General features: G+C 39.5%; 1 protein-coding gene across 13 annotated transcripts in view; it reads left to right on the top strand.

Moving 5' to 3' along the window:
* The window catches only part of PEX5L (peroxisomal biogenesis factor 5 like), an 817344-nt gene that overhangs the window by 457024 nt on the left and 344296 nt on the right, over positions 1-16024 (top strand). The gene's annotated exons all lie outside the window — the stretch shown is intronic.

The following is a 16024-nucleotide window of genomic DNA, read 5'->3' as shown; positions in this document are numbered from 1 at the left end:
GCATCACCGACTCAATGGACATGAGTTTGGGTGAACTCCAGAAGTTGGTGATGGACAGGGAGGCCTGGCATGCTGTGGTTCATGGGGTCACAGAGAGTCGGACATGACTGAGTGACTGAACTGAACTTCATATTAGTTAATTGCTTCAACATAGACCAAGGTACCTTCATAAATATCTTATTGGAGTCTCTAATACTGCCTTGAGGTTGACAGAGTCAAATACTTTATTCTCAGCTTACAGATGAGGAAAACAAAGCTAGGAGACTAAAATGGTTGGTCCAATCTCACTCACTCAGATAGATGTGGGAAAGCACAAGACAGGTAGAAGTTCATCTGTCTTGAACTTTTGCCTCAGCCAATATCCTTAATGCTACACCACACACATTCCTAACATTTTTAAAGTTAGGTATAATATATCCCTTTCCCATGACTCTCCATCTACAATAAAAAAAAAATTTAAATAGCAATTTTAAAATACCCTATTTGTACCAAAAATTGCCTTTGGGACATCAGTTATTTTGGTACAATCCCACCAACACATCCCTTCATATTTTTCTAATGAGGTAGCATCTCCCATAAACAATATGCTAAAGTCTTGATATGTAAAGTGATCACATGCCATGTCAATCACTGTCTCTCGCTTTTTGTCACTGTTGTTCCCACTTCAAATGCACAACTTTACAAGAACTGAAAATAGATTCAGCTATGTCACTAGACTTTGAAGTTAAAATTATGGAGTGACAAAAAGAAGTGGCAGCTTATAAATAGGTGTCATTTATTCATTTATTCATATCTCAGGACAATATCTGAGGCTCTAGGAATTCTGACAGCAATTTCTTAAAACCACACACTAGCAATAATATCCAGGTTTGGGGAGTTTGTGTTCCTGACTGCTGAAATTTAACAGGGCTATTAAGAACATACACACATATACACATGATTACAATTAGTTTTGGTAGCAGCTATGTCTCCTCTATAAAGAAGAAGTAGCAGTTGATTATGAATATAGAGATAGGTGAGGTAAAGTGAAAGGTGTGAGTCTCTCAGTCGTGTCTGACCCTTTGCGACCCCATGGACTGTAGCCCACCAAGCTCCTCTGTCCATATAATTCTCCAGGCAAGAATATGGAAGTGGGTTGCCATTTACTTCTCCAGGGGATCTGCCCAACCAAGGGATCAAATCTGGGTCTCGTGCACTGCAGGCAGATTCTTTACCATCTGAGCCACCAGCATAGGTAGTAGTAATGTGGTTATTATTTTCAAAAAAATTCCTATTGGTGGCTGTTGTTGTTCAGTTGCTCAGTCATGTCTGACTCTTTGTGATCCCATGAACTGCAGCATGCCAAGCTTCCCTGTCCTTCACCATCTCCTGGAGTTTGCTCAAATTCATGTCCATTGAGTATGTGGTGCCATCCAACCATATCAACCTCTGTTATCCCCTTCCTCTCCTGCCTTCTATCTTTACCAGCTTCAGGGTCTTTTCCAATGAGTCAACACTTTGCATCAGGTAGCCAAAGTACTGGAGCTTCAGCTTTAGCATCAACCAAACCAATGAATATTCAGGGTTGATTTCCTTTAGAAGGTTTGATCTCCTTGCAGTCCAAGGGACTCTCAGGGTCTTTTCCAACACCACAGTTCAAAAGCATCAATTCTTCAGCACCCAGCCTTCTTTATGGTCCCACTCTCACATTCATACATACTACTAGAAAAACCATAGCTTTGACTAGATGGACCTTTGTCAGCAAAGTAATGTCTCTGCTTTTTAATACACTGTCTATGTTTGTCATAGCTTTTATTCCAAGGAGCAAGCATCTTTTAATTTCATGGCTTCATTAAATGTCCACAGTCATTTTGGAGACCAAGAAAATAAAGTTTGTTACTGCTTCCACTTTTTCCCATTTTATTTGCCACAAAGTGAAGGGACCAGATCTATGATCTTAGTTTTTTGAATGCTGAGTTTTAAGCCAGCATTTTTACTCTCCTCTTCCAATTTCATCAACAGGCTCTTTAGTTCCTCTACGCATTCTGCCATAAGGATGGTGTCATCTGCTTATCTGAGGTTATTGATATTTCTCCCAGCAATCTTGATTCCAGCTTGTGCTTCATCCAGCCCAGCATTTTGCATAATGTATTCTGCATATAAGTAAGCAGGGTGACAATATACAGCCTTGACTTACTCCTTTCCCAGCTTGGAACCAGTTTGTTGTTCCATGTTAGGTTCTAACTGTTGTTTATTGACATGCATACAGGTTTCTCAGGAGGTAGGTCAGGTGGTCTGGTATTCCCATCTCTTGAAGCATTTTCCAGTTTGTTGTGGGATCCAAAGTCAAAGGCTTTAGCATAGTACATGAAGCAGAAGTAGATGTTTCTCTGGAACTCTTGCTTTTTCTGTGATCCAACGGATCTTAGCAATTTGATCTCTGGTTCCTCTGTCTTTTCTAAATCTAGCTTGTACATCTAGAAGTTCTCAGTTCACATACTGTTAAAGCCTAGCTTGAAGGATTTTGAGCATTATCTTGCTAGCATGTGAAGTGAGTGCAATTGTATGGTAGTTTGAACATTCTTTGGCATTGCCTTTCTTTGGGATTGGAATGAAAACTGACCTTTTCTAGTCCTGTGGCCACTGCTGAGTTTTCCAAATTTGCTGGCATATTGAGTGCAGGTCTTTAAAAGCATCTTTCAGGATTTGAAATAGCTCAACTGGAATTCCATCACCTCCACTAGCTTTGTTCGTAGTGATGCTTCCTAAGGCCCACTTGACTTCACATTCCAGGATGTCTGGCTCTAGGTGAGTGATCACACCATCATGGTTATCTGGGTCATTAAGATGTTTTCTGTATAGTTCTTCTGTGTATTTTTGCCACGTCTTCATAATCACTTTTGCTTATATTAGGTCCATACCGTTTCTGTCCTTTATTGTGCCCATCTTTGCATGAACGTTCCCTCAGTATCTCTAATTTTCTTAAAGAGATCTCTAGTCTTTCCCATTCTATTGTTTTCCTATATTTGTTTGCATTGTTCACTTAGGAAGGCTTTCTTATCTCTCCTTGCTATTCTTTGGATCTTTCTTTTTCTCCTTTGTCTTTCACTTCTCTTCTTTTCTCAGCTATTTGTAAGACCTCCTCAAACTCCATTTTGATTTTTTGCATTTCTTCTTCTTGGGAATGGTTTTGATCACTGCCTCCTATACAGTATTACAAACCTCTGTCCATAGTTCTTCAGGGTCTCTGTTTATCAGATCTAATCCCTTGAATCTATTTGTCACTGCCACTGTGTAATCATAAGGGATTTGATACGGATAATACCTGAATGCCCTGGTGGTTTTCCCTACTTTCTTCAATTTAAGTCTGAATTTTGCAATAAGGAGTTCATGATCTGAGCCACAGTCTGCTCCCAGTCTTGTTTTGCTGACTGTATAGAACTTCTCCATCTTTGGCTACAAAGAATATAATCAATTTGATTTCAGTATTGACCATCTGGTGATGTCCATGTGACTTAATAAAAATTGGGCCTTTGTATCTTATGTTTAGAATATTTAAGACACATAATACTTAGCATTTTATTTCATTTTCCTATCTTCCACAGCTTTTTTTTATTAGAGTATAATTGCTTTACAATATTGTGTTAGTTTCTGTTGTACAGCAAAGTAAATCAGCCACACAGATACATGTATCTCTTCTTCTTTGAATTTCTTTCCCACTGAGGCCACCATAGAGCACTTAGTAGAGTTCCCTGTGCTATAAAATCAGTTCTCATTAGTTATCTATTTTGTTTCTATTTCTGCTTTGCAAATGAGTTCATCTATACCATTTTTCTAGATTCCATATATTTGCATTAATATACAGTATATGTTTTTGTCTTTCTGACTTACATCACTCTGTTTGAGTCTCTAGGTCCATCTATGTCTTTTTATGGCTGAGTAATATTCCACTGTGTATGTGCCACATTATCTTTATCCATTCATCTGTTGATGGATATTTAGGTTGCTTCCATGTCCTGGCTATTGTAAATAGTGCTGCAATGAACTTTGGGTGCATATATCTTTTTGAATTATGGTTTTCTTTAGGTATAGGCCCAGGAGTGGGATTGCTAGGTTCCACAGCTTTTAAATTGAGCCATATTTACAAATGTCAGTGCAAATTTTAAAAAAAAACAAAAACTATATTTCTCTTTCTCTGTCTTTCTTGCTATGTCATCTCACACAATGGTAGGTGCCAAAAATCCTCAGTATTGCTACTCACTGACTTCTCTGCATGTCTATGTGGCTTTTTTAAGTGCTTATAAAATTTAAACATATACATTATAGAGCTTAAACTCACATGACAGAACTGAAAGGGGGTTTCAATTAACCAACTGAGTGAGACCTGCCCAATCCCCCTGATTTTATAGGTAGGAAAACTAAGTCTCAAAGAGCCAAGTGACTTTCCCAAGATCACACAATTGCCCAGTCAGAACTGGCACTAGAACTTAGCTTTCAATCCAAGGATTTTTCCTCTTCACTTATATAAAATATTATAAATGTGGATGTTGGTATTTTTCATTAAAATTAGCAACAAATAAAAAAATGTCATGATATTTTTCTCACATAAGTTGAAAAGATTCTTCTTAGGAAATAATGACTTTTCCATCCTATTGCCCAGCAATTGACCATTTATGTAATGTACAAAGGCTGAATTTTATCCATATTTATAACATTTAAGCAGTTTAGCATTTCATTTTGAGGTGGTTTGATAGGGGCTACCATAACTAGGCTGCCTCTCTCTGTGAAGACCATAATTTGCCTCTTGGATTAAAAGTAAGATAGAAACAATTTCACTCTCTTTCCTCTGTATCATATATCATGTAAAAAATATCCAGATATTTTTTACAATGATTACAGCCCTCAAAAACCCTGTTTGGCAACCCAAATAGTCCTGGCCCCTGGAAATGATGTAACTTATATGAGGAATGGGATAAGCATAAGAGTTTGCCAGCAATGTCCAGACAAGTTCTCTTTAAAAAAAAAAAAAGTAGGATGTTTTCATGGAAAGGGGGACAGATTTTTGCCTCTTTCATACCTTTACTTGGGCAAGAATTTTGTTTCCATATGTGATTAAATAATCATCCTTTTTACTGAATTTATGATGTATAGGAGATGAGTTTTTGGGTGTGCCTGCTAAGCCGCTTCAGTCGTGTCTGACTCTTTGTGACCCTATGGACTGTAGCCACCAGCACCTCTGTCCATGGCATTCTCCAGTCAAGAATACTGGAGTGGGTTGTAACTCCCTCCTCCAGGGGATCTTCCCAACCCAGGACTTCAACCCATATCTCATATGTCTCCTGCATTGGCAGGTGTTTTCCTTACCATTAGTGCCACCTGAGAAGCCCAAGTTTTGTCTGATTTATTTTTAAATACACAGTTAAGTTCAGTTAAGTCACTCAGTCATATCCAACTCTTTGCAACCCCATGGACTGCAGCATGCCAGACTTCCCTGTCCATCACCAACTCCAAGAGCTTACTCAAACTCATGTCCATTGAGTCAGTGATGCCATCCAACCATCTCATCTTCTGTTCTCCCTTCTCCTCTCACCTTCAATCTTTCCCAGCATCAGAGTCTTTTCCGATGAGTCAGTTCTTTAGATCAGATGGCCAAAGTATTGGAGTTTCAGCTTCAGCATCAGCCCTTCCAATGAATATTCAGGACTGATTTCCTTTAGGATTGACTGGTTGGATCTCCTTGCAGTCCAAGGGAAAATTTAGAGTCTTTTTAAAGACTTCTTTATAAACAAGGTTTTTTGTGTTTTTTTTTAACATACACCTGTATACAAATGTATCACAACAGTAACCAAGCAGAATTTCTAAACAAAGAGGTTTAAGTAGAAACCTGAGAGTATGATACATTTTCCTCTCTCAGTGCAGAGATGCAGTCTTTCTTTTCGAAAGGGGTACAAGGGTCAGCAGTGGCCCAGGACTGGAAAAGGTCAGTTTTCATTCTAATCCCAAAGAAAGGAAATGCCAAAGAATGCTCTGACTACCACACAATTGCACTCATCTCACACGCTAGTAAAGTAATGCTCAAAATTCTCCAACCTAGGCTTCAGCAATCAATGAACTTCCAGATGTTCAAGCTGGTTTTAGAAAAGGCAGAGGAACCAGAGATCAAATTGCCAACATCTGCTGGATCATAGAAAAAGCAACAGAGTTCCAGAAAAATATGTATTTCTGCTTTATTAACTATGCCAAAGCCTTTGACTGTGTGGATCTCAATAAACTGTGGAAAATTCTGAAGGAGATGGGAATACCAGACCACCTGACTTGCCTTTTGAAAAACATGTATGCAGGTCAGGAAGCAACCGTTAGAACTGGACATGGAACAACAGACTGGTTCCAATTAAGAAAAGGAGTACGTCAAGGCTGTATATTGTCACCCTGCTTCTTTAACTTATATGCAGAGTACATCATGAGAAATGCTGGGCTGGAAGAAGCACAAGCTGAAATCAAGATGCCGGCAGAAATATCAATAACCTCAGATATGCAGATGACGCCACCCTTATGACAGAAAGTAAAGAAGACCTAAAGAGCCTCTTGATGAAGGTGAATGAGGAGAGTGAAAAAGTTGGCTTAAAGCTCAACACTCAGAAAACTAAGATCATGGCATCTGGTCCCATCACTTCATGGCAAATAGGTGGGGAAACAGTGAAAACAGTGAGAGACTTTATTTGGGGGGGCTCAAAAATCACTGCAGATGGTGATTGCAGCAATGAAATTTAAAGACACTTACTCCTTGGAAGGAAAGTTATGACCAACCTAGAGAGCATATTAAAAAGCAGAGATACTACTTTGCCAACAAAGGTCCATCTAGTCAAGGCTATGGTTTTTCCAGTAGTCATGTATGGATGTGAGAGTTGGACTATAAAGAAAGCTGAGCGCTGAAGAATTGATGCGTTTGAACTGTGGTGTTGGAGAAGACTCTTGAGAGTCCCTGGACTGCAAGGAGATCCAATCAATCCATCCTAAAGGAGATCAGTCCTGGGTGTTCATTGGAAGAACTGATGTTGAAGCTGAAACTCCAATACTTTTGCCACATGATGCAAAGAGCTGACTCATTTGAAAAGACCCTGATGCTGGGTAAGATTGAGGGCAGGAGGAGAAGGGGACGACAGAGGATGAGATGATTGGATGGCATCACCGACTCAATGGACATGAGTTTGGGTGGTCTCCGGGAGTTGGTGATGGACAGAGAGGCCTGGTGTGCTATGGTTCATGGGGTTTCAAGGAGTCGGACACGACAGAGCGCCTGCACTGAACTGCACATGGCTTGGTAGTACTTTGCTTCAGAACTGAAAATCATGGCCATAATCTGTCTATCCATCTTTCTGTGAGAAGAAAAAAATTATGTAAGGACTCTTGAGCCCCACCAAGAGATTTTTTCCACTGGTCTTCTATAACAGAAGAATAATAATACATTTCCATTTAGTGCTTGTACAAATTCACAGTCACATTTTTCTTGTATGTTTCTGGTCTTACTTGCTATCCTTTCCTCAAGCTTTCTGCTTGCTCATTATTTACTCAGTTTTTTTTTTTCATTGATACATTCCTTTTATTATTTTTTTAATTTTTTAAATTTATTTATTTAAATTGGAGGCTAATTACTTTACAATATTGTAGTGGTTTTGCCATACACTGACATGAATCAGCCATAGGTGTACATGTGTTCCCCATCCTGAGCCCCCCTCCCACCTCCCTCCCCATCCCATCCCTCTGGGTCATCCCAGTGCGCCAGCCCTGAGCATCCTGTGTTCTATGCACTTATTGCCTGTGTTCTAGGCACTTTCTAGGCATATTAAGATGAAGATATATGGGGCCCTGTCTTCGAGCAGCTCATTGTCTTATACAAGTGGCAGTCCTGTAAACAAATGTTTGCTTTGTATCCCTAGTGTAAACAACTCGAATTCCAAAAGGCCTGCTTCAACCCCTCTCATGTTACTCTTTGTGTTCCACTTCTTGTCTATTGAGGTGTTTATCTTGTTTTAATGCTACTATGTCTTTTAAATGTTCTCTTTATGAATTTAAATGTTCTTTTTATCATGATGTGTGCTTGGAGCAGTGAAGGACTTCTCTGTTCAAACTTGAAAGTCAAACAAATTGGGATAAGGAGTCCCAATATTTTCAGTGGTTTAAAATACTGTATAAAATGTAGAAATTAGCTGTTAGTTGACAATTTAACACAAATATGCAATCATGAGTCTCTGGGTTTTAAAAGTATTTCATAAAGAAAATTATTTTAAACTGTTTATTAGAAACTTTTCATACAAAACTATGTAATGAGCCTCCATGTGCCTATCACATAGATACAACAATTATAATCAGTGTAGAATCTCCACACTCTGGATTTGGCTTGTTGTATCTTGCAGTATAAATTAACATATTCTTCTTGTTCCCTTTTTTCCTTAAAACTAGAACTTGTACTGTTGTTTAATCACTAAGTTGTGTTAGACTCTTTTGTGACCCCATGGACTGTAGCCCGCCAAGCTCTTCTGTCACTGGGATTTCCCAGGCAAGAATATTGGAGTGGGTTGCCATTTCCTTCTCTAGGGGATCCTCCTGACCCAGGGATCAAACCCCCATCTCTTGTATTGGCAGGCAGATTGTTTACTGCTGAGCCACCAGGGAAGCCTCAGTACTGGTACATTCAGGCTTAATTAAGTCAAATCCTTTTTTCAGGGATATTTAATAAGTGATGTTGTGTAATTCCTACTGCTTTACATCATGTGACACATAATAGCTGTGTGGTCTACTTTTGGTGACATTAATTACAGGGCTCAGATGGTGTCATCTCAGATCCATCTATTATAATTTTCCATTAACCATTCACCTAATGGTTATAGCAGCCACTTTTGATTGTTACTTAGATCCATTATTCCATTAGGTATTACAAAAAGGTGATTTTCTAATTCTATTATTTGTTCTGCATTTATTAGCTGTGATTCTTTGACTAAAGAAGAATTTTCCTTTAATAAGTAAGTATTTGGGTACCCTGACACTGTTCGTATAGGAAAGGAAGAATAAATGCTTGGTTCTCTACCTTTATCAATTGTCTGAATAATGAGTTGGTGCCCTATCTTGCTTTTCTGCTGGGTCTCCTTGGTGGTTTAAAATAGCACAACATTGTTTTTCATCTCCATGTAGCACTTCTTTATTTTACATGTCTCTTTTTTCTATGACATCATAATCTGATTTCAAAAGGGAACATTCTCTTAAGTCTCCTTGAATTCATAAATCATGAATCTCCTAAATATTCTTCTGTTTTGTGTTTGTCAGTGAGGAACAAAGCTAGATTTTTCAATCAGTGGAAATGTAATATAGGACATTGGTTATAAATAGGAAATCTAAAGTAAAGGGGGGAGATACTGGTAACTGCAAGAAGTTACTACCCATTGAAGCTGAAGGAAAAGGAAAATGGTAGCATGCAATGCCCAGAAGAACTTCATCACTAAGGCTGCTGAGCACCTGCCACTGACTTTGGAGCCACAGCTGCTACCACCACTGCAGGAAGTGTGGAACTCACATTTCCAGGGGCCCTGAAGTAGCTTTTGTCACTGTTGCTGCTAGAATCATCAGACTGTCTGAGCTCTGTGCCAATGGAGATGACAGAGCACTCCCTCCTGCCATGGCCACTGGATCTCATTATCTGAGAAGAAACCAGGAGCCTAATTCACCCCATGCAGCCATCACGGCTAGCAGAGCGACTAAAACCTAAAATGGGAAGAAATGACTTCTTTTTCTCCTGCCTTCTTAGGCTAATCTCCTGCAGTGCTTCCCATTGATAGAACCCAACCAGAAGAACCACACTGGCAAGACAGTCTGCGAAACGTAGTTTTTAGGCTTCTCTCCTCTGCAATATTGAGCAAAACATGAAAGGACAGGATGAAGCTGACAGCAGACAGACAAATGATCACACGTGCTTCTTTCAATAAATCCAGAGTTGCAGAGGCAGCTTGCTCCTCCAAGTCTTCAGTAATATGTGGAGCTGTAGAATTCTTCAAGTCTTATGATTTTCCTTATTTACTGTTTCACAATAGAAAGTTCTGCGTGTGTTGTGCTTTTATAGTGAAATAGGAGTTAAATTTAATTCATAAATTAGGCCTTTAGTTTCAGATCAACAGCATAAAATTTTAAATGTGGAAATATTGACATCAGACCAGTTTAGACAACAAAAGAAACCAAAGGCATGACCTTTACTGGGAGCTTCCTATCTGTTAAATATAACATAGACAGAATTTCTAAGGAGAGGCCCCACATACAGGATCTCTTTTAAGTGATCGTTTCTATCTGGATCCAGGTTGCGTCCTTTCCAGGTGGTCAGTATGTTACTCCTACAGCCAATCTGTGAATATGAGAGGGAGCTGAGAAAAAGTCCAAAGAGTCCCTCAGATTGTGCTTGCTATCCAGACACAGATCAGAAAATCTTTGTCTCTCATTTATCTATATAATGGGAATGACATACTTGTTGTTTGTTGTTCAGTCACTCAGTCATGTCTGACTCTTTGCAACCCCATGCACTGCAGCATGCCAGTCTTCCCTGTCCTTCACTGTCTCCAAGGTTTGCTCAAACTCATTTCCATTGAGTTGGTGATATCATCCAGCCATCTCATCCTCTGTCACCCCCTTTTCCTCCTGTCCTCAATCTTTCCCAGCATCAGGGTCTTTTCCAATGAGTTGGCTCTTTGCATCAGGTGGCCAAAGTATTGGAGTTTCAGCTTTAGCATCAGTCCTTCCAATGTATATTCAAGGTGGACTTCCTTTAGGATTGACTTACTTAGTTACCTAGAATAGCACCATGGATCTCCTACTTTTTTCCCTTCATCAAATCAACATTTTACCTGATACGTATTTCTCCAAATGTCGAATAAGTATTCAATAGATGATAGTTGGCCTTGAATGCCAAGGCTGCTAAAAAACAGTTCCTCACTTGCATACATTTTTAAAAAGCTTTCTAAATAGAAATTTAAGAGGAAAAACTGGGGATCTGTGTTCATAAAATAACCCTACTAAAAAATACATTTATTCTATAATTATTATTTCAACTCTTACCCTTACAAGCTTCATTCAGTCAGTTCAGTTCAGTTCAGTCACTCAGTCATGTCCGACTCTTTGCGACCCCATGAATCGCAGCACGCCAGGCCTCCCTGTCCATCACCAACTCCCGGAGTCTACCCAAACCCGTGTCCATCGAGTCGGTGATGCCATCCAGCCATCTCATCCTTTGTCGTCCCCTTCTCTTCCTGCCCCCAATCCTTCCCAGCGTTAGGGTCTTTTCCAATGAGTCAACTCTTCACATGAGGTGGCCAGAGTATTGGAGTTTCAGCTTCAACATCAGTCCTTCCAATGAACACCCAGGACTGATCTCCTTTAGGATGGACTGGTTGGATCTTCTTGCAGTCCAAGGGACTCTCAAGAGTCTTCTCCAACACCACAGTTCAAAAGCATCAGTTCTTCAGCGCTCAGCTTTCTTCATCGTCCAACTCTCACATCCATACATGACTACTGGAAAAACCATAGCCTTGACTAGACAGACGAACCTTTGTTGGCAGAGTAATGTCTCTGCTTTTAAATATGCTATCCAGGTTGGTCATAACCTTCCTTCCAAAGAGTAGGCGTCTTTTAATATCATGGCTGCAATCACCATCTGCAGTGATTTTGGAGCCCAAAAAAATAAAGTCTGACACTGTTTCCACTGTTTCCCCATCTATTTCCCATGAAGTGATGGGACCAGATGCCATGATCTTAGTTTTCTGAACGTTGAGCTTTAAGCCAACTTTTTCACTCTCCTCTTTCACTTTCATCAAGAGGCTCTTTAGTTCTTCTTCACTTTCTGCCATAAGAGTGGTGTCATCTGCATATCTGAGGTTATTGATATTTCTCCTGGCAGTCTTGATCCCAGCTTGTGCTTCATCCAGCCTAGCATTTTCATGATGTACTCTGCATATAAGGTAAGTGAGCAGGGTGACAATATACAGCCTTGATGTACTCCTTTTCCTGTTTGGAACCAGTCTTTTGTTCTATGTCCAGTTCTAACTGTTTCTTTCTGACTGGCATACAGATTTCTCAGGAGACACGTCAGGTGGTCTGGTACTCCCATCTCTTTAAGAATTTTCCACAGTTTGACTGTGATCCACACAGTCAAAGGCTTTGGCATAGTCAATAAAGCAGAAATAGATATTTTTCTGGAACTCTCTTGCTTTTTCTATGATCCAGGGGATGTTGGCAATTTGATCTCTGGTTCTTCTGCCTTTTTAAATCCAGCTTGAACATCTGGAAGTTCACAGTTCACATACTGTTGAAGCCTCACTTGGAGAATTTTGAGCATTACTTTGCTAGTGTGTGAGATGAGTGCAATTGTGTGGTAGTTTGAACATTCTTTGGCATTGCCTTTCTTTGGGATTAGAATGAAAACTGACCTTTTCCAGTCCTGTGGTCACTGCTGAGTTTTCCAAATTTGCTGGTATATTGAGTGCAGCACTTTCACAGCATCATCTTTTAGAATTTGAAATAGCTCAACTGGAATTCCATCACTTGCACTAGCTTTGTTTGTAGTGATGCTTCCTAAGGCCCACTTGAGTTTGCATTCCAGGATGTCTGGCTCTAGGTGAGTGATCACACCATCGTGATTATCTGGGTCATGAAGATCTTTTCTGTATAGTTCTTCTGTGTATTCTTGCCACCTCTTCTTAATATCTTCTACTTCTGTTAGCTCCATACCATTTCTGTCCTTTATTGTGCCCATCTTTGCATGAAATGTTCCCTTAGTATCTCTAATTTTCTTGAAGAGATCTCTAGTATTTCCCATTCTGTTGTTTTCCTCTATTTCTTTGCACTGATCATTGAGGAAGGCTTTCCCTGGTGGCTCATAGGGTAAAGTGTCTGCCTACAATGCGGGAGAATCGGGTTCCATCCCTAGGTTGGGAAGATCCCCTGGAGAAGGAAATGGCAACCCACTCCAGTATTCTTGCCTGGAGAATCCCATGGGCAGAGAAGCCTATCAGGCTACAGGCTATGGGGTCACAAAGAGTCGGACACGATTGAGTGACTTCACTTTTCTCTTTTCTTACCTCTCCTTGCTGTTCTTTGGAACTCTGCATTCAAATGGGTATATCTTTCCTTTTCTCCTTTGCCTTTCAGTTCTCTTCTTTTCACAGTTGTTTGTAAGGCCTCCTCAGACAACCATTTTTCCTTTTTGCATTTCTTTTCTTTTACTTGATTAAAAATGTTATGACGGATATTCTGTTATTTCATTCATTTGTTCAAACATTAAGAAAACAAAAAAGCACAGTCTCTGCCCTCCAGAAAATCATATCATAAATTTTTAAAATAATTATATCAATACATTATTATGATGTATTACATTCCATTCAAGCTATGCACACAAAATAAGCTCTGAAAACACCTGCTATGGTTATCAGTTATATTCACAGTGGACTTGGCTATGATTCTGTTATGAAATTACACATTAATGTCTACCATAACATGCTAATACACATAAATGTACAGAAAACCAAAACAGAGACCTCGCTCATAATTCTTGCTAAGGTGTGTGAAAATAAACAGAAACTTTAATTAAAGTCAGGGAGTCGGAACTGGGAGCTTCAGGTCCTACACAATACCAGAGCTGAACAGGAAGAAGAAAGACTTCTACTTCTTGCCTGCCAAAAGCTCAGTCAATGAGAGATTGTCACAGTTCGGCCAATGAAAAGCCACTGCAGTCTGAGCTCTCAATTACTCCAGTGGAGGAGTTGTTTACTGCAGCCCTCCCAACTTCCTTTTCCCCTCTTTAAAAAAGTGCCCCTCACTCTACTGTGCAGGGACCTGCTTGTGGCTCACAGTGGTTGTAGACCCTGAATTGCATTTTTTGCTGGAAAAAAAGAATTGGTCATCTGTTTCAGGTCAGCAGGTAACTAGCCTTATTTTAGATGTGTCTGCAATGAAATACAGAATCAACAGCTGAAGTAGTGTTTTTTTCATTATCTGCCACTGCTTGGTGCTGCCAGGAAAGAAAAAGCTGGCCGCATCCACACTGAGAATTTGTTAACTTCGTACACTGCAGTTTACTTTTTTGATGTACAATGCCACAGCTACTATTAAATTTTATGCCATTGCAGGTATTTATTTATTAGATAGGAAACCGCTCTCTTTTAAAAATGTCTTTCATTCTCCTACCACTTGGAAATTACTGCAGTTTAATTGAAAATTGGTCTAGTCAATCTGCCATGGGCTCATGAGAAATAATTTGTGTGAATAACTACCACCAAGAGCTTCCCCAAGCAAAACCTTTCATTAGGGCTGAGAATACTTTCTGATCATCCTAATAATTACCTTCCTTTGAGTTACTGGCTCACCAGTATGGTTGTCATAAAATGTTTTGCTGTTTTTTTTTTTTCACGTCTCTTGACTTTATAGCTCAAGATCCCACAACAAAAGAAGATAACTGTTTGGTCAGGATATGAGTGTTTATTAACTCTGCTTTGCATGAAGCATTCATTGAAATGTTTATTTAAAAAAAACACTGAAAAATATTCTTCTGGAATGTAGTAGGACATGGCCTCTATTCATCCTTATAAACCCTTAAATAATTTTCTCTGATATGATTGTTATTATTACTAAAGTAAGGCTGTGGGAATATGGAGGGAGAATTCTCAGATCAGAGATATGAAATCTGAGTTTGAGTTCTGATTCTATCTAAACTGTAAGCTAAGTGGAAATAATAAAACCTATGCCTTTCCACAGATTATTGTGAAGAATTATGCATGGCACACAGGTAGTGCTCATACATACTTGCTGAGTATGAACTCATGGTAAAGAATTGAGTTAGATTTACTACTTTCTTATATTTGTTATTTGAATGCCAAGAGTTCCCTAATACAGTAGTAGTTCATTCAGTTACCAAATTCAGTAATAGAACACCTTTATTTACTTTATACTCTAAAAGGTACTCAAAAAAATTTTTTTAAAGAAAAGAAAATACACATCAGTCCCTGTACTAATGAGTGGAAAGGAAAGGGCATGGATATTTAGCTCGCATTGAGTATAGTAAGAGAGGTGCACACAAGAATCCCTGAAAGCATGAAGAAAGATCCCTTAAAATTTCCTGAAGAAACCAGAAAAAAATGTTCACAGAGAGGATAGCATTTGAGCTGAGGCATAAATAATAAGCAAGAGTTTTCCAAATGGAGTCAGCTGAAGCAAGATGATTAGAGACCTACGGAAGAGAACAGAGCATATGCTAGTCATGAGGGAAAATGGTATGGTGATAGAATGGAAAGCAGATTAGTATGACTAGAAAGAGGGTGCATGAGGAAGAAAACCAGGAGGTGAGGGAATAAAGAACAGATCATGAAGGCCCCGGTGTGCCTTTCTAGGAGTTTGAACTTTATCTCCTAAGGCAAGAAAATCAGAATTGCTTGTAGATTAGCTGTTGGTTTAGCTCAGAGTTGCTTATGAAGTTTAAAGTCAAGATTCTGATCAGAGCTCCTGTCATCCAAATGTTTGATGGGGGCTGGAAGGTCTCCTTCCAAGATGGCTCACTCACATGTTAGGGAGACTCAGTTCATTGTCACATGGCTCTCTCTCTAGCGCTGGCTTGAGTGCCTTCACTACATGGTAGCTGGCTTCCCTCAGAGCAAGAAACTTTTGTTTAGATTCAAGAGAAAGAGGGAGAACACCGAGTGGGCCACCGTACTGGTCTATGACCTGATTTCAGGTGTCACACAAGCACATATCCACCATAGCCTGTAGTTAGCGGTGAGTCACTAAGTCCAGCCCATACTCAAATGGAAGAGAATTAGCCTCCCCTTTTGGTAGGAGGAGTGTTGAAAAATATCTGGAGAATATTTTTAAACCACTACAGGTAGATATTCTGTTATCCATCTTCACACCTGCTAGTTGCAATTTGGCTGCCTGCAAAATTTCTTGCCCAGATTGAAGCTGTTCTTGCCATATCCATGTTACACTTCACTCTTAATTCCTTAGATACCACGCTCTGTCTTTA

Source organism: Giraffa tippelskirchi, chromosome 2 (assembly GCF_054371585.1).
Source record: "Giraffa tippelskirchi isolate mGirTip1 chromosome 2, T2T-mGirTip1v1.2.pri, whole genome shotgun sequence".
Lineage (NCBI taxonomy): Eukaryota > Metazoa > Chordata > Mammalia > Artiodactyla > Giraffidae > Giraffa > Giraffa tippelskirchi.
Note: the sequence above shows the minus strand (reverse complement) of the source record. Positions and strands in the feature narration are given on the sequence as shown.